The following is a 23,293-nucleotide window of genomic DNA, read 5'->3' as shown; positions in this document are numbered from 1 at the left end:
GGGGTGGCTAATGGGAGCTGGGAGCCAGAGCAGCATGGAGCGTGCTGGCTGAATAGACTTGGTGCCACTGTGAGGGTGGTTGAGGCTGGGTCATGTTCAGGGTGCTTGTGGCTGGGTCAGCAGGCTAATAGAAGCAGCAGGATTATTTTGTAGTGTGAGTGCGTGCGCCAGGCAGGACAGTTTCCTTCATTTTGTCTTGTAGTGTTGCTTCTGCAGCGTCTGTTCTGTGCTTCTTGGGTCTTGATATCCTCCTGGCTTTTTAGACCGGACTGATCAGACAGGCGACTTGGTAGCGGTGCTGAAGGGCCTCAATGCTTGTTTTGTCATCGTGATTCTGATCCGAGCACTTCTTGTCTTGCAGTCGCTGCTTGAACTGCAGATCTGTTTCAGGTCTTGTGTATCATATTGGGTTTGAGATCGCGTCTGTTTCCATCCTCACTCTTGCAGAAGTCATCTGGGCCACATCAGGAGCTCTTGGTTGGGAATTGATTTCCTAAGTGTGTTCTTATGGGGTTTTCAGTCCCCATCCTTCTGGTCTCTTGTCTTGAAGGCAGGCTTTTTAGGCCTCCATCATCCCAGTTCTGGCAGTTGCTTCCAGTCGCGTGTGGTGACATTTGAGTCTCTTGTAGGGTCTGGTGCAGAGCGCCTGTTCTGACTTGCTGTTGTCATAGGGCTTTCCTTTTGGGGGTCACTTTTTCTTGCGCCATGTGTTGTGTGTTTTGTTTGTAGTGTTTGTGGCGTGCCTGTGTGTGTATGTGTTTGGTCTGGAGCTGTCCTGCCTGGCAGTTAGTGATTAATGTGGCAGTGCATGGGTGTACTAATACATTGTTTGTACTGTGTTGGGAAAGACATCCTGTCTGCCTCTGGGCACGTACTGAAGGGCAGCTGGCACAGTCATCTCTGGTGGTTGGCAGATGTGGATTTGGGAGAGTATATCTGCTTGTGAGCAGCTGTTTGCATAGTGCTTGAACGCTGTGCTTGAGGAGGTCTGTCAAATCTTGAAAGCTTACAGATATGGGGTTTTGAAATGTTTATTTCTATGCTGTCCCCAGTAGAGTGTAAACCCTAGGAGGAACCTGTCACGGGAAAGAGCTCCTTCTGGAACTGTCCAGCACTTGGTAGGCAACTTTTGTTTAATTTGTTTAAGTTGAAATACAGTGTACAACACGGGACTTGACGACCGGAGCTGCTTTTGGCAATGTGAGCGATGAACGGATGTAGCTGGTACTTTAGGGGTGCAGTTGTCACTGCAGTTAGTTAACTGCACAAAATACAGTAAAAATCCTGTTTTTATTTCAGGGGTGTTGTAACTGGCCTAAGAGAGCAGGTGGAAGCGTCTGCCTTGAGGGTAGGTGAGGGGGCCGAGGTAACGGAGCAGATGAGAGCAAGTGTCCTAGCTGTGCTGTGGCTTTGGATGCTGTTTCAGCCTATGCTTTTGTTTCTCTTTTGCAGGTGTGTCGCACAGGCTGAGTGGGGCCAAGCTGCACTCTGAAGAGCAGCACGAGAAGGGCGGGCTGGTTGTGAGCTGGAGCTGGATTGGAGCAGAACGGCCGAGTAGCACGAGGTGAGTGCGAAGGGTATCCGTCTTGCTTTGCAGGTGCCATGGCAGGCTCTCCACAGAAGCGGTTGAGGATTGGAGAAGAGGTTGCGGATGATCAAGGAGCGACACGTGCAGGGATGGCTTGAAAAGGGTATGGCTGCTTTCTCTTCTGTTTATCAGGTGTCCCAAGCAACGTGGGCTGTGATGTTAGTGTTTAGTATCGGAACAAAGCAGGTGCTGATGGTGGTCTTCTTCGGTAGGCAAAGAGGTGCCCAAAGCCCCGTCCTGTGTAGCCTGAGCACACCTCGCTGAGGATGAAGCATGCTTTCCAGCAGTTCCCAAAACTGTGTTGAAGCTGAAATGCTGTGTCTGTGTTTGTGTTGGGGTTGCTCCTTGGGGAGTGTAGGGATGGGTTTTAAGTGGGTGCAGAGGAGGGCCTGGCCCCAGTGTCCTGTAGTGTGTTTTAACCCATCAGCATGGCCTTTTGGTTCTCAGGTAGCTTACTGAATAAATGATTTTTCCTGCAAGTGGAATGGAATTGAATTCTTTTTTTGGCACATAATCAGTTCTGCTCCTAGACTTTTCTTTCTATGTAAATAAAAGCTTGAGCTAATTCCAGATGGGAAAAAAAAATCAACTACTTGCTTGGTCATTTTGTCCTTTTAGTATCCAAAACATTTAAGCGCGGTGCTGCCCCGGGCCCGTTACAGCGCGGCGCCGCCCCGGGCCCGTTTCTCAGGTGGAGCTACTGAGCATGTGAGGTAAAGGAGCTGGGAACAGAGAGGTATTGCACAATGGTATGTTGCATCAGTAGTAGTCAGTGTTGTACAGGAGGTGGCTATCAGTGCTGGCACGCTAGTGAATGTTCGTTCTCTATTTTTGGAAGTGATGATGAAGCTGTTTGACGTAATTTAATTTGAAAAAGTTCCAGTTACTGCCCTGGTCGTGTTGTCCTTTCAATGTTAAAAGCTGCAGCAAAAGCATGGGGATTGTTGCTTCTAGAAACACCACAGGTCACCTGTCTGCTCTCTGCATGTTTTTCCAGTAAAGCAGGGGTAGGGGTAGTCTGTTTCAAGATTAGGGACAGCTTGTTATATTTCTGGAGCTTTTGTCTGTGTGTTTTCTGTCTGTCGAGTGTTTAGACCTTGCAGCCTTCTAGACTTTGTCCTTGAATTTACATCGTAGAAGTACGTTTATGAGGGGTTGCCAGGTACGTTTTTTTTGGGAAACCGTGGGGTATGGTTCCTTGACCACATAAGTGCAGCAGTGCCTAGAGAGTGAGCAGGCTCACCACCTTCTTCTCTGCAGAATAAGTCCGCCCGGCCCCATTTCGGCGTGGCGCCGCCTGGGCCCCTTTCGGCGCGGCGCCGCCCGGCCCCATTTGTCATGTGGAGCTACTGAGCAGGTGAGGTAAAGGAGCTGGGAACAGACAGTTATTGCACAATGATATGTTGTCTTAGTAGTAGTGAACGTTGTGCAGGAGGTGGTTATTAGGGCTGGCATGCTGTTGAATGCTGGTTCTCTGTGTTTACAGATGGGGATGAGTCTGTTTAAACAAATTCTAGTTCAAAAAGTTTCAGATACTACCTTGGTGGAATGGAATTAATTTTGTTGGTGTATAATCTGTTCTGCTCGTAGATTTTTCTTTCAATGCAAATAAAAGTTTGAGCTAATTCCATTTGAAAAAGTTTCAGTTACTTGCTGGGTCGTGTTGTCCTTTTAATATTCAAAGCTGCAGCAAAAGCATGGGGATTGTTGCTTCTAGAAACACCCCAGTTCTCTTGTTTGTGCTCTGCATGCTGTTGAGCTAAGGCAGATTTAAAAAAAAGAAATAAAGGAAACGCACACAAAAACCAACAACAACAAAAAACACCATTGGCTGACTTACTGTGATTGCAACGATCATTTAATCCCTTTGTTTTCCCAGGTGGTGTGGATGATACTGGCTGCACTGTTGGAGCTTGGACTCGGAGAGGAAGAGGTGAGCAGAACCGTATGTTGCATCAGCAGTAGTCAGCATTGTGGAGAAGGTGGGCATCATGGCCGGCATGCTAGTGAATGCTGTTACTCTGTTTTTGCAGCTGATGATGAGCCTTCAGTTGACTAAGATGACAATCGGTGCCTGTGTATTTCTTGAGGTGGAAGGAATTTACCATCCAACAACCTGAGAGCTAAGTTGGGGGGCACCTGGTATTTGCATATCTGGGGTGGCTAATGGGAGCTGGGAGCCAGAGCAGCATGGAGGCAGCTGGCTGAATAGACTTGGTGCCACTGTGGAGGTGGTTGAGGCTGGGTCACGTTCAGGCTGCTTGTGGCTGGGTCACCAGGCTAACAGGAGCAGCGGGATTATTTTGTAGCTTGAGTGCGTGCGCCAGGCAGGACAATTTCCTTCGTCTGTCCTGTTTGCTTCTGCAGTGTCTGTTCTGTGCTTGTCGGGTCTTGATATCCTCCTGGCTTTTTACACCGGACTGACCAGACAGGCAACTCGGTAGCTGTGCTGAAGGGCCTCAATGCTTGTTTTGTCATCATGGCTCTGATCAAGCAGCGACTGCAAGACAAGAAGTGCTCGAAAGTGCAGATCTGTTTCAGGTCTTGTGCTTCATATTCGGTTTGAGATCACGTCTGTTTCCATCCTCACTCTTGCAGAAGTCATCTGGGCCGCATCAGGAGCTCTTGCTTGGGAACTGATTTCCTGAGAGTCGTCTTAGGGGGTTTTCACTCTCCATCCTTCTGGTCTCTTGTCTTGAAGGCAGGCTTTTTAGGCCTCCACCATCCCAGTTCTGGCAGTTGCTTCCAGTCGCGTGTCGTGACATTGGAGTCTCTGGTAGGGTCTGGTGCAGAGCACCTGTTCTGACTTGCTGTTGCTGTAGGGCTTTCTTTTTGGGGGTCACTTTTTCTTGTGCCTTGTGTTGTGTGTTTTGTTTGTAGTGTTTGTGGCGTGCCTGTGTGTGTGTTTGGTCCGGAGCTGTCCTGCCTGGCAGTTAGTGATTAATGTGGCAGTGCATGGGTGTACTAATACATTGATGGGACTGTTTTGGCAAAGACATCCGGTCTGCCTCTGGGCACGTACTGAAGGGCAGCTGGCACAGTCATCTCTGGTGGTTGGCAGATGTGGATTTGGGAGAGTATATCTGCTTGTGAGCAGCTGTTTGCATAGTGCTGGAACGGTGTGCTTGAGGAGGTCTGTCGAATCTTGAAAGCTTACAGATATGGGGTTTTGAAATGTTTATTTTTATTTCTTTCCTGTCCCCAGTAGAGTGTAAACCCTAGGAGGAACCTGTCACGGGAAAGAGCTCCTTCTGGAACTGTTCAGCACTTGGTAGGCAACTTTTGTTTAATTTGTTTAAGGTGAAACACAGTGTACAACACGGGAGTTGACCATAGCTGCTTTTGGCAAGGTGAGCGATGAGCAGATGTAGCTGGTACTTTAGGGGTGCAGTTGTCACTGCAGTTAGTTAACTGCACAAAATACAGTAAAAATCCTGATTATATTTCAGAGTTGTTGTAGCTGGCCTAAGAGAGCAGGTGGAAGCGTCTGCCTCGAGGGCGGGTGAGGAGGCTGAGGTAAGGGAGCAGATGAGAGTAACTGTCCCAGCTGTGCTGTGGCTTTGGATGCTGCTTCAGCCTATGCTTTTGTTTGTCTTTTGCAGGTGTCTCGCACAGGCTTGAGTGGGGCCAAGCTGCACTCTGAAGAGCAGCACGAGAAGGGCGGGCTGTTTGTGAGCTGGATTGGAGCAGAACTGCCAAGTAGCACGAGGTGAGTGCGAAGGGTATTCGTCTTGCTTTGCAGGTGCCCTGGCAGGCTCTCCACAGAAGCGGTTGAGGATTGGAGAAGAGGTTGCAGATGATCAAGGAGCGACACGTGCAGGGATGGCTTGAAAACGGTATGGCTGCTTTCTCTTCTGTTTATCAGGTGTCCCAGGCAATGTGGGCTGTGGTGTTAGTCTTTAGAATCGGAACAAAGCAGGTGCTGAAATGTTTTGTTTTTTTTTGTGTTGGGCTTGCACCTTGATGAGTGTAGGGATGGGTTTTAAGTGGGTGCAGCGGAGGGCCTGAACCCCAGTGTCCTGTAGTGTGTTTTGACCCATCAGCATAGCCTTTTGGTTCTCAGGTAGCCTACTGAAGTAAGTGATTTTTCCTGTGAGTGGAATGGAATTGTTTTTTTTTCCATGTAATTTGTTCTCCTCCTAGATTTTTCTTTTTATGTATATAAAATATTGAGCTAATTCCAGAGGGGAAAAAAAATCAGTTTACTTTCTTAATCAGTTTGTCCTTTTAATATTCAAAGCTGCAGCAACAGCATGGGTATTTGTGTCTCTAGAAACACCCTAGCTCTCCTGTCTTCACTCTGCATGCATTTGAGCTAAGCCATATAAATGAATAAAGAAACCACAGCTACTGCTCGTTTCTGATTTTTTTTTTTTTTGTGCTTTCCCCCTTGCACTTTCCCAGGTGATTGGCTTCAGGGTCCAGGTGAGACCTAGTGGTAACTGAGTTGCAGGTATGCCATCAGAGAGCTCCTTCTGCCTGGGCTGCACTTTTGGGTAAGCGTTTGGTTTTATTTCAGTTGGTTGCAGGGTTCTTTAGGTGGGTCAGAGTCTATGGACTGAAGCGTTCTGAAGTAGAAACCGGTACGCATATCTTTTTGAGTTGGTAACTGGTGGGATCTGTCACTGTAAAGCAATCTAGTAGTAGTATGTGCCTGTATTGCACGCAGCTTTTCCTCAGGTGAGTAGTTGTTATGGCAGTTTTACGGATAGTATGGTGATGTTACTTTGTGTATTTGCTTTGTGGTTCTGGTTCCCTTCTGATTTTTGCAGAATTACGGGGCTTTTTGTGATTCTTTGCCTGTATGTCAAATTTTATCAAAGTCAAAACCTTGGTGGCAAAGTGATGGAGCAGGGTTTAGTTGAAATGTATCATGGAAGCTCCCTGTGTGAGCATGTGTCTGAAAATGGCAGCAGTGGGCACGTAAGGGGTAGTCTGTTTCAAGTTTAGGGACAGTTTGTTATATTTCTGGAGCTTTTGCCTGTGTCTTTTCTGTCTGTCGAGTGTTCAGACCTTGCAGCCTTTTAGTCTTGATGTCCTTGAATTGACATATTAGAAGTATGTTTATTAGGTGATTCCAGGTAGTTGTTTTTGGGAAACAGTGGGGTAATGTCTCTTGACCGCTTAAGTGCAGTAGTGCCTAGAGAGTGAGCAGGCTCACCTTCTTCCTCTCTGCAGAATAAGGCCGCCCGGGCCCATTTCGGCGCGGCGCCGCCCGGGCCCATTTCGGCGCGGCGCCGCCCGGGCCCATTTCGGCGCGGCGCCGCCCGGGCCCATTTCGGCGCGGCGCCGCCCGGGCCCATTTCGGCGCGGCGCCGCCCGGGCCCATTTCGGCGCGGCGCCGCCCGGGCCCATTTCGGCGCGGCGCCGCCCGGGCCCATTTCGGCGCGGCGCCGCCCGGGCCCATTTCGGCGCGGCGCCGCCCGGGCCCATTTCGGCGCGGCGCCGCCCGGGCCCATTTCGGCGCGGCGCCGCCCGGGCCCATTTCGGCGCGGCGCCGCCCGGGCCCATTTCGGCGCGGCGCCGCCCGGGCCCATTTCGGCGCGGCGCCGCCCGGGCCCATTTGTCATGTGGAGCTACAGAGCAGGTGAGGTAAAGGAGCTGGGAACAGAGAGGCATTGCACAATGATATGTTGCCTTAGTAGTAGTGAACGTTGTGCAGGAGGTGGTTATTAGGGCTGGCATTCTGATGAATGCTGGCTCTCTGTGTTTACAGATGGGGGTGAGTCTGTTTAAACTAATTCCAGTTCAAAAAGTTTCAGTTACTAGCTTGGTGATATTTTCAGTTCAATATTGATATCTGCAGAGAAAGTAAAAAGGGATTTTTGCTTCTAGAATCACTGCAGATATCTTGCCTGCTCTTTGCATGCTTTTGAGATAAAGCTGATTTTAAAAAAGAAAGAAAAAAAAAAACACTTGCTTCTCTTGCTCCCTTCCTGCTCTCTTGTGCTTTGTCCCTCATCTTCCCCAGGTGATTTGGTTTGGGTGCTGGGCGGGGACAAAAGGTATATGAGCCCCAGGCACGACATCAGAGCTCCTTCTGCCTGGGCTGCTCTTTGGGGTCAGTGCTTTGTGTTTCCTTTAGTCAGTTACAAGGTTCTCTAGGCAGGCTGCAGTTTGTGGAGTTCTGTATTTCTAAGTGCTTGGAATTCTAGATTTCTAAGTGCTTGAAATAGAGGGATATTTAGTAGAGGCTGCTGTCTCACTGTTTTTTGGGATGGTCACATATGCTCCTGTTTTTGCACCATATTTTAATCTCTACATGTATAAAAACACTTGTTTTAGTCTCCTGGAGAGTTTCAGCAGCTTGATTACATGCTACATGTGGCTTGACAGCGTAGATGCAGCATTGCCAAGAGACTGAGCAGGGTTGTATCAGAGTCACCTTTTCATCTGCAAGGGGTAAGTCTGTGATTACCCCTGCCGGGGCTGCTGTGTGTGCATGTCTTTTTGGCATTTGTGGAGCTCAGTTGTTTTTTTTGTGTGTATGTGCATGTTCTAAGTTTATTTTTTTTTTTGAGGGGTGAATAGTGTGTGTGCTGAGCGTGGTTGCCAGGTGGATGTGGGGAGCTGCTCAGGACTGGTAGGTTTGGTTTCTAGGAGTGTGCAGCATCCTTCCTGTGCGATGCGACTGATTGTTGGGTGGGAACGTTCCAGCTCATATGTCTTAAGCAATGTAGCTTGTGTAGTGGTGTGTTGTGTGGCCTGCGCAGAGTTTGCTGTGGCGCTGTGAGTGTAGAATCTCAGTTAGAGCTGGTGAGCAGCTGAAGTACCGGAGCTGGGAAGAGAGAGGTATTGCAGCAGGTACGCTGTGGCTGTGAGGTGCCTCAGAGTGTGCTTTTCCCTTGTCTCTGCAGGTGCTTGGTTCAGTTGTGGAGAGGGAAGGGAAATCGTTATGTCAGGAAGCTCTGAGGGAAGGTGAGTGGTGTCAGCCTGGTCATCCCTTATCTGAAGCGAAGACGCTCAGGTGTTTCCCTGTGAGGTTCCGAGGTGAGGCTGTTTGGGATAGAGGAGCAGTGTGGCAGGCGGGTTCTTGCAAGCACAGTTGTCATTGTATGCTTTTGTGTTCCCAGGTGGCGTGGGTGATGCTGGCCGCTCCTTTCAAGCTTGGACCTAATTTGCAGGTCCAGAGGCAAGTGGCCTGCTGTTTTGAAAGGATAAAAGTAAAGCTGGGGTCGCTTATGTTTTTGAGGGATGGGTGCTACTGCTGGCAGCTGAATGTTTATCTTCTGCCTGTATTTTTCTTTTGTTCAGGGTGAAACGCAGTGTGCAGTGCAGGACCTCTCGACCCAAGCTGCCTCTGCAGTGACTCTGGTGCGTGATGAGCAGAGGTAACTGTTGTTTTACGGGCACGATTGTCACTGCAGTTATTTTCCTACATCCAGTAGAGTAAAATTCCAGTTTGCCTTTTAGAGGTTCTAAAAGTGGGTGAAGAGAACAGATGGAAGCATCTGCCATGGGGGGCAGGGAAGCGGCTGAGGTACAGGAGGGGATGAGAGTATGTGATTTTTTTCCCGGGGGTGGAATGAAATTGATTTTGTTGGTGTATAATCTGTTCTGCTCCTAGATTTTTCTTTCAGTGTAAATAAAATTTTAAGTTAATTCCATTTGAAAAAGTTCCAGTTACTTGCTGGGTCGTGTTGTCCTTTCAATGTTAAAAGCTGCAGCAAAAGCATGGGGATTGTTGCTTCTAGATACACCCCCAATTTTCTTGTCTGCAGTCTACGTGCAGTTGAGCAAAAGCAGATTTCAAAAAAAAAACGAAAAAAAAACCATGAAACACACACAAAAAAACAATAATAAAAAAACAAACCACCATTGGGTCAATTCTGAACGCAACGATCATTTGATCCCTTTGTTTTCCCAGGTGGTGTGGATGATACTGGCTGCACTGTTGGAGCTTGGATTCGGAGAGGAAGAGGTGAGCAGAACCGTATGTTGCATCAGTAGTAGTCAGCATTGTGGAGCAGGTGGGCATCATGGCCGGCGTGCTAGTGAATGCTGTTACTCTGTTTTTGCAGCTGATGATGAGCCTGGCAATTGACTAAGATGGCAATCGGTGCCTGTGCATTTCTTGAGGCGGAGGGACTTTACCATGCAGGAACCTGAGAGCTAAGTTGTGGGGCACCTGGTATTTGCATATCTGGGGTGGCTAATGGGAGCTGGGAGCCAGAGCAGCGTGGTGCCTGCTGGCTGAATATACTTGGTGCCACTGTGAGGGGTGGTTCAGGCTGGGTCACGTTCTGGGTGCTTGTGGCTGGGTCACCAGGCTAATAGAAGCAGCGGGATTATTTTGTAGCATGAGTGCGTGTGCCAGGCAGGACAGTTTCCTTCAGTTTGTCTGTCCTGTAGTGTTGCTTCTCCATTGTGTGTTGTGAATTATGGTCTCCTTGGGTCTTGATATTCTCCTAACTTTTTACACAGGACTGACTAGACAGGCGACTTGGTAGCTGTGCTGAAGGGCCTCAATGCTTGTTTTGTCATCATGGCTCTGATCCGAGCACTTTTTGTCTTGCAGTTGCTGCTTAAAGTGCAGATAAGTTTCAGGTCTTGTGATCTCAAGCTGAATATGATGCACATCTGTTTCCATCCTCACTCTTGCAGAAGTCGTCTGGGCCGTATCAGGAGCTCTTGCTTGGGAATTGATTTCCTGAGAGTTGTCTTAGGGGGTTTTCAGTCCCCATCCTTCTGGTCTCTTGTCTTGAAGGCAGGCTTTTTAGGCCTCCATCATCCCAGTTCTGGCAGTTGCTTCCAGTCGCGTGTGGTGACATTTGAGTCTCTGGTAGGGTCTGGTGCAGAGCACCTGTTCTGACTTGCTGTTGCCGTAGGGCTTTCCTTTTGGGGGTCACTTTTTCTTGTGCCTTGCGTTGTGTGTTTTGTTTGTAGTGTTTGTGGCGTGCCCGTGTGTGTATGTGTTTGGTCTGGAGCTGTCCTGCCTGGCAGTTAGTGATTAATGTGGCAGTGCATGGGTGTACTAATACATTGATGGGACTGTTTTGGCAAAGACATCCGGTCTGCCTCTGGGCACGTACTGAGGGGCAGCTGGCACAGTCATCTCTGGTAGTTGGCAGATGTGGATTTGGGAGAGTATATCTGCTTGTGAGCAGCTGTTTGTATAGTGCTTGAACGGTGTGCTTGAGGAGGTCTGTTGAATCTTGAAAGCTTACAGATACGGGGTTTTGAAACTTTTATTTTTTATTACTATTCTGTCCCCAGTAGAGTGTAAACCTTTGGAGGAACTTTTCACGGAAAGAGCTCCTTCTGGAACTGTTCATCAGTTGGTAGGCAACTCGGTGACTGTCTTGATCTACTTCTGAGGTGCTGAGGTATTGGGGCTTCTGTTTTGAAATGATAATATTGTAAATGGGGTCCCTTTGTGTTGTTGAGGGATGGGTGCTAATGCTGGCAGGTGAATGACTATCTTGTGACTGTTTTCATTTGTTGAAGGTGAAACACAGTGTACAACACGGGACTTGACCATAGCTGCTTTTGGCAAGGTGAGCGATGAGCAGATGTAGCAGGTACTTTAGGGGTGCAGTTGTCACTGCAGTTAGTTAACTGCACAAAATACAGTAAAAATCCTGTTTATATTTCAGGGGTATTGTAGCTGGCCTAAGAGAGCAGATGGAAGCATATGCCTCGAGGGGAGGTGAGGGGGCAGATGTAAGGGAGCAGATGAGAGTAACTGTCCCAGCTGTGCTGTGGCTTTGGATGCTGCTTCAGCCTGTGCTTTTCTTTTTGTTTCACTTTTGTCTCACACAGGCTGAGTGGGGCCAAGCTGCACTCTGAAGAGCAGCACGAGAAGGGCGGGCTGGTTGTGAGCTGGATTGGAGCAGAACTGCCGAGTAGCACGAGGTGATTGCGAAGGGTATCCATCTTGCTTTGCAGGTGCCATGGCAGGCTCTCCACAGAAGAGGCTGAGGATTTGAGAAGAGGTTGCAGCTCATCAAGGAGCGACACGTGCAGGGATGGCTTAAAAATGGTATGGCTGCTTTCTCTTCTGTTTATCAGGTGTCCCAGGCAATGTGGGCTGTGATGTTAGTTCCTGAGAACTGGAACAAAGCAGGTGCTGATGGTGGTCTTCTTTGGTAGGCAAAGAGCTGCCCGAAGCCCCGTCCTGTGTAACGTGAGCATGCCTCTCTGAGTATGAAGCTTGCTTTCCAGTAGTTCCCAAAACTGTGTTGAAGCTGAAATGCTGCGTCTGTTTTTTTGTGTTGGGGTTGCACCTTAGTGAGTGCAGGGATGGGTTTTAAGTGGGTGCAGAGGAGGGCCTGGCCCCAGTGTTCTGTAGTGTGTTTTGACCCACCAGCATAGCCTTTTGATTCTCAGATATCCTACTGAAGTGATTTTTTCCTGTGAGTGGAATGAAATTGAATTATTTTTTGGCGTGTAATCAGTTCTGCTCCTAGATTGTTCTTTCTGTGTAAATGAAAGATCGAGGTAATTCCAGATGGAAAAAGAAATCGGTTGCTTACTTGGATGTATTGTCCTTTCAATATTCAAAGCTGCAGCAAAAGCATGGGGATTTTTGTTTCTAGAAACACCCCAGTTCTCCTGTCTGCACTCTGCATGCTGTTGAGCTAAGCCTTATAAAAGCAAATAAACCACAGCTGCTGCTGCTCCTCTTTCTACTTTCATGTGCTTTCCCCCTGCACTTTCCCAGGTGATTGGCTTCAGGGTCCAGGTGGGACCTAGTGGTAACTGAGTTGCAGGTATGCCATCAGAGAGCTCCTTCTGCCTGGGCCGCACTTTTGGGTAAGCGTTTGGTTTTATTTCAGTTGTTTGGAGGGTTCTTTAGGTGGGTCAGAGTCTATGGACTGATGCGTTTCCTAGTAGAAACGGGTACGCATGTCTTTTTGAGGTGGCAACTGGTGGGATCTGTCATTGTAAAGCAATCTATTAGTAGGTGCTTGTATTGCACGTAGCTCTTCCTCAGGTGAGTAGTTGTTATGGCATTTTTACGGATAGTATGGTGATGTTACTTTGTGTGTTTGCTTTGTGGTTCTGGGTCCCTTCTGATTTTTGCAGAATTACGGGGCTTTCTGTGATTCTTTGCCTGTATGTCAAATATTATCATAGTCAAAACCTTGGTGGCAAAGTGATGGAGCAGGGTTTAGGAGAAGTGTATCATGGAAGCTCCCTGTGTGAGCATGTGTCTGAAAATGGCAGCAGTGGGCATGTAAGGGGTAGTCTGTTTCAAGTTTAGGGACAGTTTGTTATATTTGTGGTGCTTTTGCCTGTGTGTTTTCTGTCTGTCGAGTGGTAGACCTTGCAGCCTTTTAGACTTTGTCCTTGAATTTACATAGTAGAAGTACGTTTATGAGGGGTTGCGAGGTACATTGTTTTTGGGAAACCGTGGGGTATGGTTCCTTGACCACATAAGTGCAGCAGTGCCTAGAGAGTGAGCAGGCTCACCTTCTTCTCTGCAGAATAAGTCCGCCCGGGCCCCTTTCGGCGCGGCGCTGCCCGGGCCCATTTCTCAGGTAAATGTAGTGAGCAGATGAGGTAAAGAAGCTGGGAACAGAGAGGTATTGCACAGTAGCATGTTGCATCAGTAGTAGTGAGCGTTGCCCAAGAGGTCGGTGTCAGGGCTGGCATGCTTGTGAGTTCTGGTTCTCTGTTTTTGCAAGTGATGATGAACCTGTTTGACGTAATTCCATTTGAAAAAGTTCCAGTTACTGGCCTGGTCGTGTCGTCCTTTCAATGTTAAAAGCTGCAGCAAAAGCATGGGGATTGTTGCTTCTAGAAACAACACAGGTCACCTGTCTGCTCTCTGCATGGTTTTCAGGTAAAGCAGATCTTAAAATAAAATAAAATAATAATAATAAAAAAATAAAAATCAGCTGCTGCTGCTGCTCCTTTCTTTCTACTTCCTTGTGCTTTGCCCCTCCCCTTTTCCAGGTGATTGGGTTTGGGTGCTGGGCGGGGCCGAATGGTATATGAGCCCCAGGCATGCTATCAGAGAGCTCCTTCTGCCTGGGCTGCTCCTTGGGGTAAGTGCTTTGTTTTTCCTTCAGTCAGTTGCAGGGTTCTCTAGGCAGGCTGGAGTTTATAGATTTCTAGAATTTTTAAGTGCTTGGAATTCGCTTAATAGAGGGATGTTTAGTAGAGGTTTGTGGCTTATTGTTTTCTAGGATGGTGGGGTACTCCGCTGTTTTTGAGCTGCACTTTAATCTCTAGATGTATAAACCCACTCGTTTTATTCTGCAGAGGACTAAAACCAGCTTGATTGCATGGTACCTGTGGCTTGAGAGCGTAGATGCAGCATTACCAAGAGACTGAGCAGGGTTGTATCAGAGTCACCTTTTTTATCTGCAAAGGGTAAGTCTGTGATTACCCCTGCCGGGGCTGCTGTGTGCGCATGTCTTTTTGGCATTTGTGGAGCTCGGTTGTTTCTTTTTTTTGTGTGTGTATGTGTATGTTCTAACTTCTTGTTTTTTTTGAGGGGTGAATAGTGTGTGTGCTGAGCGTGGTTGCCAGGTGGATGTGGGGAGCTTCTCAGGACTGGTAGGTTTGGTTTCTAGGAGTGTGCGGCATCCTTCCTGTGCGATGCGACTGATTGTTGGGTAGGAACGTTCCAGCTCATATGTCTTAAGCAATGTAGCTTGTGTAGTGTGTGTTGTGTGGCCTGGGCAGAGTTTGCTGTGGTGCTGTGAGTGAAGAATCTCAGAGCTGGTGAGCAGCTGAAGTACCGGAGCTGGGAAGAGAGAGGTATTGCAGCAGGTACGCTGTGGCTGTGAGGTGCCTCAGAGTGTGCTTTTCCCTTGTCTCTGCAGGTGCTTGGTTCAGTTGTGGAGAGGGAAGGGAAATCATCATGTCACGAAGCTCTGAGGGAAGGTGAGTGGTGTCAGCCTGGTCATCCCTTATCTGAAGAGAAGGGAAGACGCTCAGGTGTTTCCCTCAGAGGGTCCGGGGTGAGACTGTTTGGGATAGAGGAGCAGCGTAGCAGGTGGGTGCTTGCAAGCACAGTGGTCATTTTGTCCTTTTATGTTCCCAGGTGGCGTGGGTGATGCTGGCCGCTCCTTTCAAGCTTGGACCTAATTTGCAGGTCCAGAGGCAAGTGGCCTGCTGTTTTGAAAGGATAAAAGTAAAGCTGGGGTCGCTTATGTTTTTGAGGGTTGGGTGCTACTGCTGGCAGCTGAATGTTTATCTTCTTCCTGCCTTTCTCCTTTGTTCAGGCTGCAATGCAGTGTGCAGTGCAGGATGTGTCAACCAGCTGCCTCTGCAGTGACTCTGGTACGTGATGAGCAGAGGTAACTGTTGTTTTTGGGGTGCGGTTGTCACTGCAGTTATTTTCCTACATCCAGTAGAGTAAAATTCCAGTTTGCCTTTTAGAGGTGCTGTAAGTGGGTGAAGAGAACAGATGGAAGCATCTGCCACGTGGGGCAGGCAAGCGGCTGAGGGACAGGAGGGGATGAGAGTATGTGATTTTTTTCCCGGGGGTGGAATGGAATTGATTTTGTTGGTGTATAATCTGTTCTGCTCCTAGATTTTTCTTTCAATGCAAATAAAAGTTTGTGCTAATTCCATTTGAAGAAGTTCCAGTTACTTGCTGGGTCGTGTTGTCCTTTCAATGTTAAAAGCTGCAGCAAAAGCATGGGGATTATTGCTTCTAGAAACACCCCAGTTTTCTTGTCTGCAGTCTGCATGCTGTTGAGCAAAAGCAGATTTGAAAAAAAAAAAAGAAACAGGAAACACACAAAAAACAATAAGAAAAAAAAAACACCATTGGGTCACTTGTGAATGCAATGATCATTTAATCCCTTTGTTTTCCCAGGTGGTGTGGATGATACTGGCTGCACTGTTGGAGCTTGGACTCGGAGAGGAAGAGGTGAGCAGAACCGTATGTTGCATCAGCGGTAGTCAGCATTGTGGAGCAGGTGGGCATCATGGCTGGCGTGCTAGTGAATGCTGTTACTCTGTTTTTTGCAGCTGATGATGAGCCTTCAATTGGCTAAGATGACAATCGGTGCCTGTGCATTTCTTGAGGCGGAGGGACTTTACCATGCAGCAACCTAAGAGCTAAGTTGTGGGGCACCTGGTATTTGCATATCTTGGGTGGCTAATGGGAGCTGGGAGCCAGAGCAGCATGGAGCGTGCTGGCTGAATAGACTTGGTGCCACTGTGAGGGTGGTTGAGGCTGGGTCACGTTCAGGCTGCTTGTGGCTGGGTCACCAGGCTAATAGAAGCAGCGGGATTATTTTGTAGCTTGAGTGCGTGCGCCAGGCAGGACAGTTTCCTTCTGTTCATCTGTCTTGTAGTGTTGCTTCTGCAGTGTCTGTTCTGTGCTTCTCGGGTCTTGATATCCTCCTGGCTTTTTAGACTGGACTGACCAGACAGGCGACTCGGTAGCTGTGCTGAAGGGCCTCAATGCTTGTTTTGTCATCATGGCTCTGATCAAGCAGCGACTGCAAGACAAGAAGTGCTCGAAAGTGCAGATCTGTTTCAGGTCCTGTGCATCATATTCGGTTTGAGATCACGTCTGTTTCCATCCTCACTCTTGCAGAAGTCATCTGGGCCGCATCAGGAGCTCTTGCTTGGGAATTGATTTCCTAAGTGTCTTCTTAGGGGGTTTTCAGCCCCCATCCTTCCGGTCTCTTGTCTTGAAGGCAGGCTTTTTAGGCCTCCACCATCCCAGTTCTGGCAGTTGCTTCCAGTCGCGTGTCGTGACATTTGAGTCTCTCATAGGGTCTGGTGCAGAGCACCTGTTCTGACTTGCTGTTGCCATAGGGCTTTCCTTTTGGGGGTCACTTTTTCTTGTGCCTTGTGTTGTGTGTTTTGTTTGTAGTGTTTGTGGCGTGCCTGTGTGTGTACGTGTTTGGTCTGGAGCTGTCCTGCCTGGCAGTTAGTGATTAATGTGGCAGTGCATGGGTGTACTAATACATTGATGGGACTGTTTTGGCAAAGACATCCGGTCTGCCTCTGGGCACGTACTGAAGGGCAGCTGGCACAGTCATCTCTGTAGTGTTAGGCAGATGTGTGGGGGGGAGATTTGAGCTGCTTGTGAGCAGCTTCTCACATAGTGTTTGAACAGTGTGCTTGAGGAGGTCTGTCGAATCTTGAAAGCTTACAGATATGGGGTTTTGCTTTTTTTTTTTTTTTTTCTTATTTCTTTCCTGTCCCCATTAGAGTGTAAACCCTAGGAGGAACCTGTCACGGGAAAGAGCTCCTTCTGGAACTGTTCAACCCTTGGTAGGCAACTTTTGTTTAATTTGTTTAAGGTGAAACACAGTGTACAACACGGGACTTGACCATAGCTGCTTTTGGCAAGGTGAGCGATGAACAAATGTAGCAGGTACTTTAGGGGTGCAGTTGTCACTGCAGTTACTTAACTACACAAAGTACAGTAAAAATCCTGTTTATATTTCAGAGGTGTATTGTAGCTGGCATAAGAGAGCAGATGGAAGCATCTGCCTCGAGGGCAGGTGAGGAGGCCGAGGTAAGGGAGCAGATGAGAGTAACTGTCCTAGCTGTGCTGTGGCTTTGGATGCTGCTTCAGCCTATGCTTTTTTGTTTCACATTTGTCTCACACAGGCTTAGAGGGGCCAAGCTGTACTCTGAAGAGCAGCATGAGAAGGGCGGGCTGGTTGTGAGCTGGATTGGAGCAGAACAGCCAAGTAGCACGAGGTGACTGTGAAGGGTATCCATCTTGCTTTGTAGGTGCCCTGGCAGGCTCTCCACAGAAGCGGTTGAGGATTTGAGAAGAGGTTGCAGCTCATCAAGGAGCGACACGTGCAGGGATGGCTTGAAAACGGTATGGCTGCTTTCTCTTCTGTTTATCAGGTGTCCCAGGCAATGTGGGCTGTGATGTTATTTCTTGAGAATCGGAACAAAGCAGGTGCTGATGGCGGTTTTTTGGTAAGCAAAGTGGTGCCCGAAGCCCTGTCCTGTGTAGCCTGAGCACGCCTCGCTGAGAATGAAGCTTGCTTTCCAGCAGTTCCCAAAGCTGTTGAATCTGAAATGCTGTGTCTGTTTTTTTGTGTTGGGGTTGCACCTTGGTGAGTGTAGGGATGGGTTTTAAGTGGGTGCAGCGGAGGGCCTGGCCCCAGTGTCCTGTAGCGTGTTTTGACCCATCAACATAGCCATTTAGTTCTCAGATATCCTACTGAAGTGATTTTTTCCTGTGAGTGGAATGGAATAGAATTATTTTTTGGTGTGTAATCTGTTCTACTCCTAGATTGTTCTTTCTATGTAAATGAAAGATCGAGGTAATTCCAGATGGAAAAAGAAATCAATTGCTTGCTTAGTTGTATTGTCCTTTTAATATTCAAAGCTACAGCAAAAGCATGGGGATTTTTGTTCCTAGAAACACCCTAGCTCTCCTGTCTGCACTCTGTATGCTGTTGAGCTAAGCCTTATAAATAAGTAAATAAACCACAGCTGTTGCTCCTTCTTTTTGTTTTTTGTGCTTTCCCCCCTGCACTTTCCCAGGTGATTGGCTTCAGGGTCCAGGTGGGACCTAGTGGTAACTGAGTTGCTGGTGTGCCATCAGAGAGCTCCTTCTGTCTGGGCTGCACTTTTGGGTAAGGGCTTTGTTTTTCCTTCAGTTGTTTGGAGGGTTCTTTAGGTGGGTCAGAGTCTATGGACTGATGCGTTTCCTAGTAGAAACGGGTACGCATGTCTTTTTGAGGTGGCAGCTGGTAGGATCTGTCATTGTACAGAAATCTATTAGTAGGTGCTTGTATTGCACACGGCTCTTCCTCAGATGAGTAGTTGTTATGGCAGTTTTACGGATAGTATGGTGATGTTACTTTGTGTGTTTGCTTTGTGGTTCTGGGTCCCTTCTGATTTTTGCAGAATTACGGGGCTTTCTGTGATTCTTTGCCTGTATGTCAAATATTATCAAAGTCAAAACCTTGTTGTTAAAGAGATGGAGCAGGGTTTAGTTGAAATGTATCATGGAAGCTCCCTGTGTGAGCATGTGTCTGAAAATGGCAGCAGTGGGCATGTAAGGGGTAGTCTGTTTCAAGTTTAGGGACAGTTTGTTATATTTGTGGTGCTTTTGCCTGTGTGTTTTCTGTCTGTCGAGTCTTTAGACCATAAAGCCTTCTAGACTTTATGTCCTTGAATTGACATATTAGAAGTACATTTATGAGGGGTTGCCAGGTACGTTGTTTTTGGGAAACTGTGGGGTATGGTTCCTTGACCGCATAAGTGCAGCAGTGCCAAGAGAGTGAGCAGGGCCACCTTCTTCATCTCTGTAGAATGAGTCCGTTCGGGCACACTTCTCAGGTAAATGTAGTGAGCAGATGAGGGAAATGAGCTGGGAACAGAGAGGTATTTCACAGTAGCATGTTGCATCAGTAGTAGTAAGCGTTGTGGAGGAGGTGGGTGTCAGGGCTGGCGTGCTAGTGAATGCTGGTTCTCTGTTTTTGCAAGTGATGATGAACCTGTTTGACGTAATTCCATTTGAAAGAGTTCCTGTTACTGGCCTGGTCGTGTTGTTTTTTCAATGTTAAAAGCTGCAGTAAAAGCATGGGGATTGTTGCTTCTAGAAACACCACAGGTCTCCTGTCTGCTCTCTGCATGTTTTCCCAGTAAAGCAGATCTTAAAAAAAATAAAATAAAATAAAAAAAAAATAAAAAGCAGTTGCTTCTGTTCCTGCTTTCTTTCTACTTCCTTGTGCTTTGCCCCTCCCCTTTCCCAGGTGATTGGGTTTGGGTGCTGGGCAGGGCTGAATGCTATATGAGCCCCAGGCATGCTATCAGAGAGCTCCTTCTGCCTGGGCTGCTCCTTGGGGTAAGTGCTTTGTTTTTCCTTCAGTCAGTTGCAGGGTTCTCTAGGCAGACTGGAGTCTATAGATTTCTAGAATTTTTAAGTGCTTGGAATTTACTTAATAGAGGAATGTTTAGTAGAGGTTTGTGGCTTATTGTTTTTTAGGATGGTGGGATACTCCTCTGTTTTTGAGCTGCACTTTAATGTCTAGATGTATAAACCCACTCGTTTTATTCTGCAGAGGACTAAAACCAGCTTGATTACCGGCTACATGTGGCTTGACAGTGTAGATACAGCATTGCCAAGAGACTGAGCAGGGTTGTATCATAGTCACCTTTTCATCTGCAAAGGGTAAGTCTGTGATTACCCCTGCCGGGGCTGCTGTGTGTGCATGTCTTTTTGGCATTTGTGGAGCTCGGTTGTTTTTTTTTTTTGTGTGTGTAAGTTCTAAGTTTATTTTTTTTTTTGAGGGGTGAATAGTGTGTGTGCTGAGCGTGGTTGGCAGGAGGAAGTGGGGAGCTGCTCAGGACTGGTAGGTTTGGTTTCTAGGAGTGTGCAGCATCCTTCCTGTGCGATGCGACTGATTGTTGGGTGGGAATGTACCAGCTTGTGTGTGCTGGGCAATGTAGCTTGTGTAGTGTGTGTTGTGTGGTCTAGGCAGAGTTTGCTGTGGCGCTGTGAGCGTAGAATCTGAGTTAGAGCTGGTGGGCAGCTGAAGTACCGGAGCTGGGAAGAGAGAGGTCTTGCAGCAGGTACGCTGTGGCTGTGAGGTGCTTTAGAGTGTGCTTTTCTCTTGCCTCTGCAGGTGCTTTGTGCAGTTGTGGAGAGGGAAGGGAAATCATCATGTCACGAAGCTCTGAGGGAAGGTGAGTGGTGTCAGCCTGGTCATCCCTTATCTGAAGAGAAGGGAAGACGCTCAGGTGTTTCCCTGTGAGGGTCCGGGGTGAGACTGTTTGGGATAGAGGAGCAGTGTAGCAGGTGGGTGCTTGCAAGCACAGTGGTCATTTTGTCCTTTTATGTTCCCAGGTGGCGTGGGTGATGCTGGCCGCTCCTTTCAAGCTTGGACCTAATTTGCAGGTCCAGAGGCAAGTGGCCTGCTGTTTTGAAAGGATAAAAGTAAAGCTGGGGTCGCTTATGTTTTTGAGGGATGGGTGCTACTGCTGGCAGCTGAATGTTTATCTTCTGCCTGCCTTTCTCCTTTGTTCAGGCTGCAATGCAGTGTGCAGTGCAGGATGTGTCAACCAGCTGCCTCTGCAGTGACTCTGGTGTGTGATGAGCAGAGGTAACTGTTGTTTTTGGGGTGTGGTTGTCACTGCAGTTATTTTCCTACATCCAGTAGAGTAAAATTCCAGTTTGCCTTTTAGAGGTGCTGTAAGTGGGTGAAGAGAACAGATGGAAGCATCTGCCACGTGGGGCAGGCAAGCGGCTGAGGTACAGGAGGGGATGAGAGTATGTGATTTTTTTTCCCGGGGGTGGAATGGAATTGATTTTGTTGGTGTATAATCTGTTCTGCTCCTAGATTTTTCTTTCAATGCAAATAAAAGTTTGTGCTAATTCCATTTGAAGAAGTTTCAGTTACTTGCTGGGTCGTGTTGTCCTTTCAATGTTAAAAGCTGCAGCAAAAGCATGGGGATTGTTGCTTCTAGAAACACCCCAATTTTCTTGTCTGCAGTCTGCATGCTGTTGAGCAAAAGCAGATTTCAAAAAAAAAAAAACCCAAAAAACAGGAAACACACAAAAAATAATAAAAAAAACACCATTGGGTCACTTGTGAACGCAACGATCATTTAATCCCTTTGTTTTCCTAGGTGGTGTGGGTGATACTGGCTGCACTGTTGGAGCTTGGATTCGGAGAGGAAGAGGTGAGCAGAACTGTATGTTGCATCAGCGGTAGTCAGCATTGTGGAGAAGGTGGGCATCATGGCCGGCGTGCTAGTGAATGCTGGTACTCTGTTTCTTGCAGCTGATGATGAGCCTGGCAATTGACTAAGATGACAATCGGTGCCTGTGCATTTCTTGAGGCGGAGGGACTTTACCATGCAGCAGCCTGAGAGCTAAGTTGTGGGGCACCTGGTATTTGCATATCTGGGGTGGCTAATGGGAGCTGGGAGCCAGAGCAGCATGGAGCGTGCTGGCTGAATAGACTTGGTGCCCCTGTGAGGGTGGTTCAGGCTGCTTGTGGCTGGGTCACCAGGCTAATAGAAGAGGCAGGATTATTTTGTAGCGTGAGTGCGTGTGCCAGGCAGGACAGTTTCCTTCTGTTGGTCTGTCCTGTAGTGTTGCTTCTGCAGCATCTGTTCTGTGCTTCTTGGGTCTTGATATCCTCATGACTTTTGACTCTGGACTGACCAGACAGGCGACTCGGTGGCTGTGCTGAAGGGCCTCAATGCTTGTTTTGTCATCATGGCTCTGATCCGAGAACTTCTTGTCTTGCAGTCGCTGCTTGAACTGCAGATCTGTTTCAGGTCTTGTGCATCGTATTCGGTTTGAGATCACGTCTGTTTCCATCCTCACTCTTGCAGAAGTCGTCTGGGCCGCATCAGGAGCTCTTGCTTGGGAATTGATTTCCTGAGAGTTGTCTTAGGGGGTTTTCAGTCCCCATCCTTCCGGTCTCTTGTCTTGAAGGCAGGCTTTTTAGGCCTCCATCATCCCAGTTCTGACAGTTGCTTCCAGTCGCGTGTCGTGACATTTGAGTCTCTCGTAGGGTCTGGTGCAGAGCACCTGTATCTGACTTGCTGTTGCCATAGGGCTTTCCTTTTGGGGTTCACTTTTTCTTGCGCCTAGTGTTGTGTGTTTTGTTTGTAGTGTTTGTGGCGTGCCTGTGTGTGTGTGTATGTGTTTGGTCTGGAGCTGTCCTGCCTGGCAGTTAGTGATGACAGGTAACGTGGCAGTGCATGGGTGTACTAATACATTGATGGGACTGTTTTGGCGTAGACATCTGCCTCTGGGCACGTACTGAAGGGCAGCTGGCACAGTCATCTCTGGAGGTTGGCAGATGTGGATTTGGCAGAGTTGAGCTGCTTGCGAGCAGCTGTTTGCATAGTGCTTGAATGGTGTACTGTTGAATCTTGAAAGCTTACAGATACAGGGTTTTGAATTTTTTATTTTTATTTCTTTCCTGTCCCCAGTAGAGTGTATACCGTAGTAGGAACTGCCCACAGGAAAGAGCTCCTTCTGGAACTGTTCATCAGTCGGTAGGCAGCTCGGTGTACTAATACATTGTTTGTACTGTGTTGGCAAAGACATCCGGTCTGCCTCTGGGCACTTGCTGAAGGACATCTGGCACAGTATATCTGTTTGCGAGCAACTTCTCGTTTACCTCTATTTATTTAAAAAACTGTAAAATTTAATTGCAATCCAGTTTGGGACCCAGTCATGTATGACACCAGGGGGCTTGTCCAGGAGGGCTTTGGTTCTTGGAATCTTATTTGATGTAGGAGAGGTGCCCCAGCATTTGGTGGTTGCTGTTCGAGTCTGGTCGGGACTAATGGCATCTCGAACCTGAATACAGGTAAGCTAAGGTTTTGATTTTTTTTCAGCTCCCTTGCTGGCTGCAGCAGTATATTTTGCCCGTAATTCTCCGTGTGAAGATCTGAATGAAGACAACGGAGTCGTAAGTGTTTAAAGCGTATACTGTTCTGTTGGATGGGTTTTGGTTGCCTGTGTGTGTAAGAGTGTGACTGAGACGGAATTTAGTTCTGAAGCGATTGTGGAGGTCTTCTGTACCACGGTTCCAATCTCCCGCGAGGGACTTGGCCGGTGAAGGACCGAAGGGATTCCCAAAGGATTTGTGGGTGGGTGATAGATCTTAAATCCTCTTTAAGACACTCTTATTAAGGTAACCAAGGGCTGTGGGAATTGCCAGAGTAACATTCCTAGATGGGTGAGACAAAACCGAAGACCAGGGACCAGAAGAAAGGAAGCAAATTACCAGACATACCAGCAGAAAGTCCATTAGGAATAACGATTAGAAACTGGAACGAGAGAGG

The 23,293-nt window shown here is 47.9% G+C and overlaps 1 long non-coding RNA gene across 1 annotated transcript; it reads left to right on the top strand.

Moving 5' to 3' along the window:
* Nucleotides 1–11,213: 11,213 nt before the first annotated feature.
* LOC137849118 (uncharacterized) lies at nt 11,214–14,287 on the top strand. Its single transcript, XR_011091690.1, has 3 exons — nt 11,214–11,570; nt 11,681–13,376; nt 13,799–14,287. It is a non-coding gene; the product is annotated as an uncharacterized lncRNA (long non-coding RNA).
* The last annotated feature ends 9,006 nt before the right edge of the window (nt 14,288–23,293 follow it).

This window comes from Anas acuta, unplaced genomic scaffold, assembly GCF_963932015.1.
Source record: "Anas acuta unplaced genomic scaffold, bAnaAcu1.1 SCAFFOLD_160, whole genome shotgun sequence".
In the NCBI taxonomy this organism is placed as follows: domain Eukaryota; kingdom Metazoa; phylum Chordata; class Aves; order Anseriformes; family Anatidae; genus Anas; species Anas acuta.
Note: the sequence above shows the minus strand (reverse complement) of the source record. Positions and strands in the feature narration are given on the sequence as shown.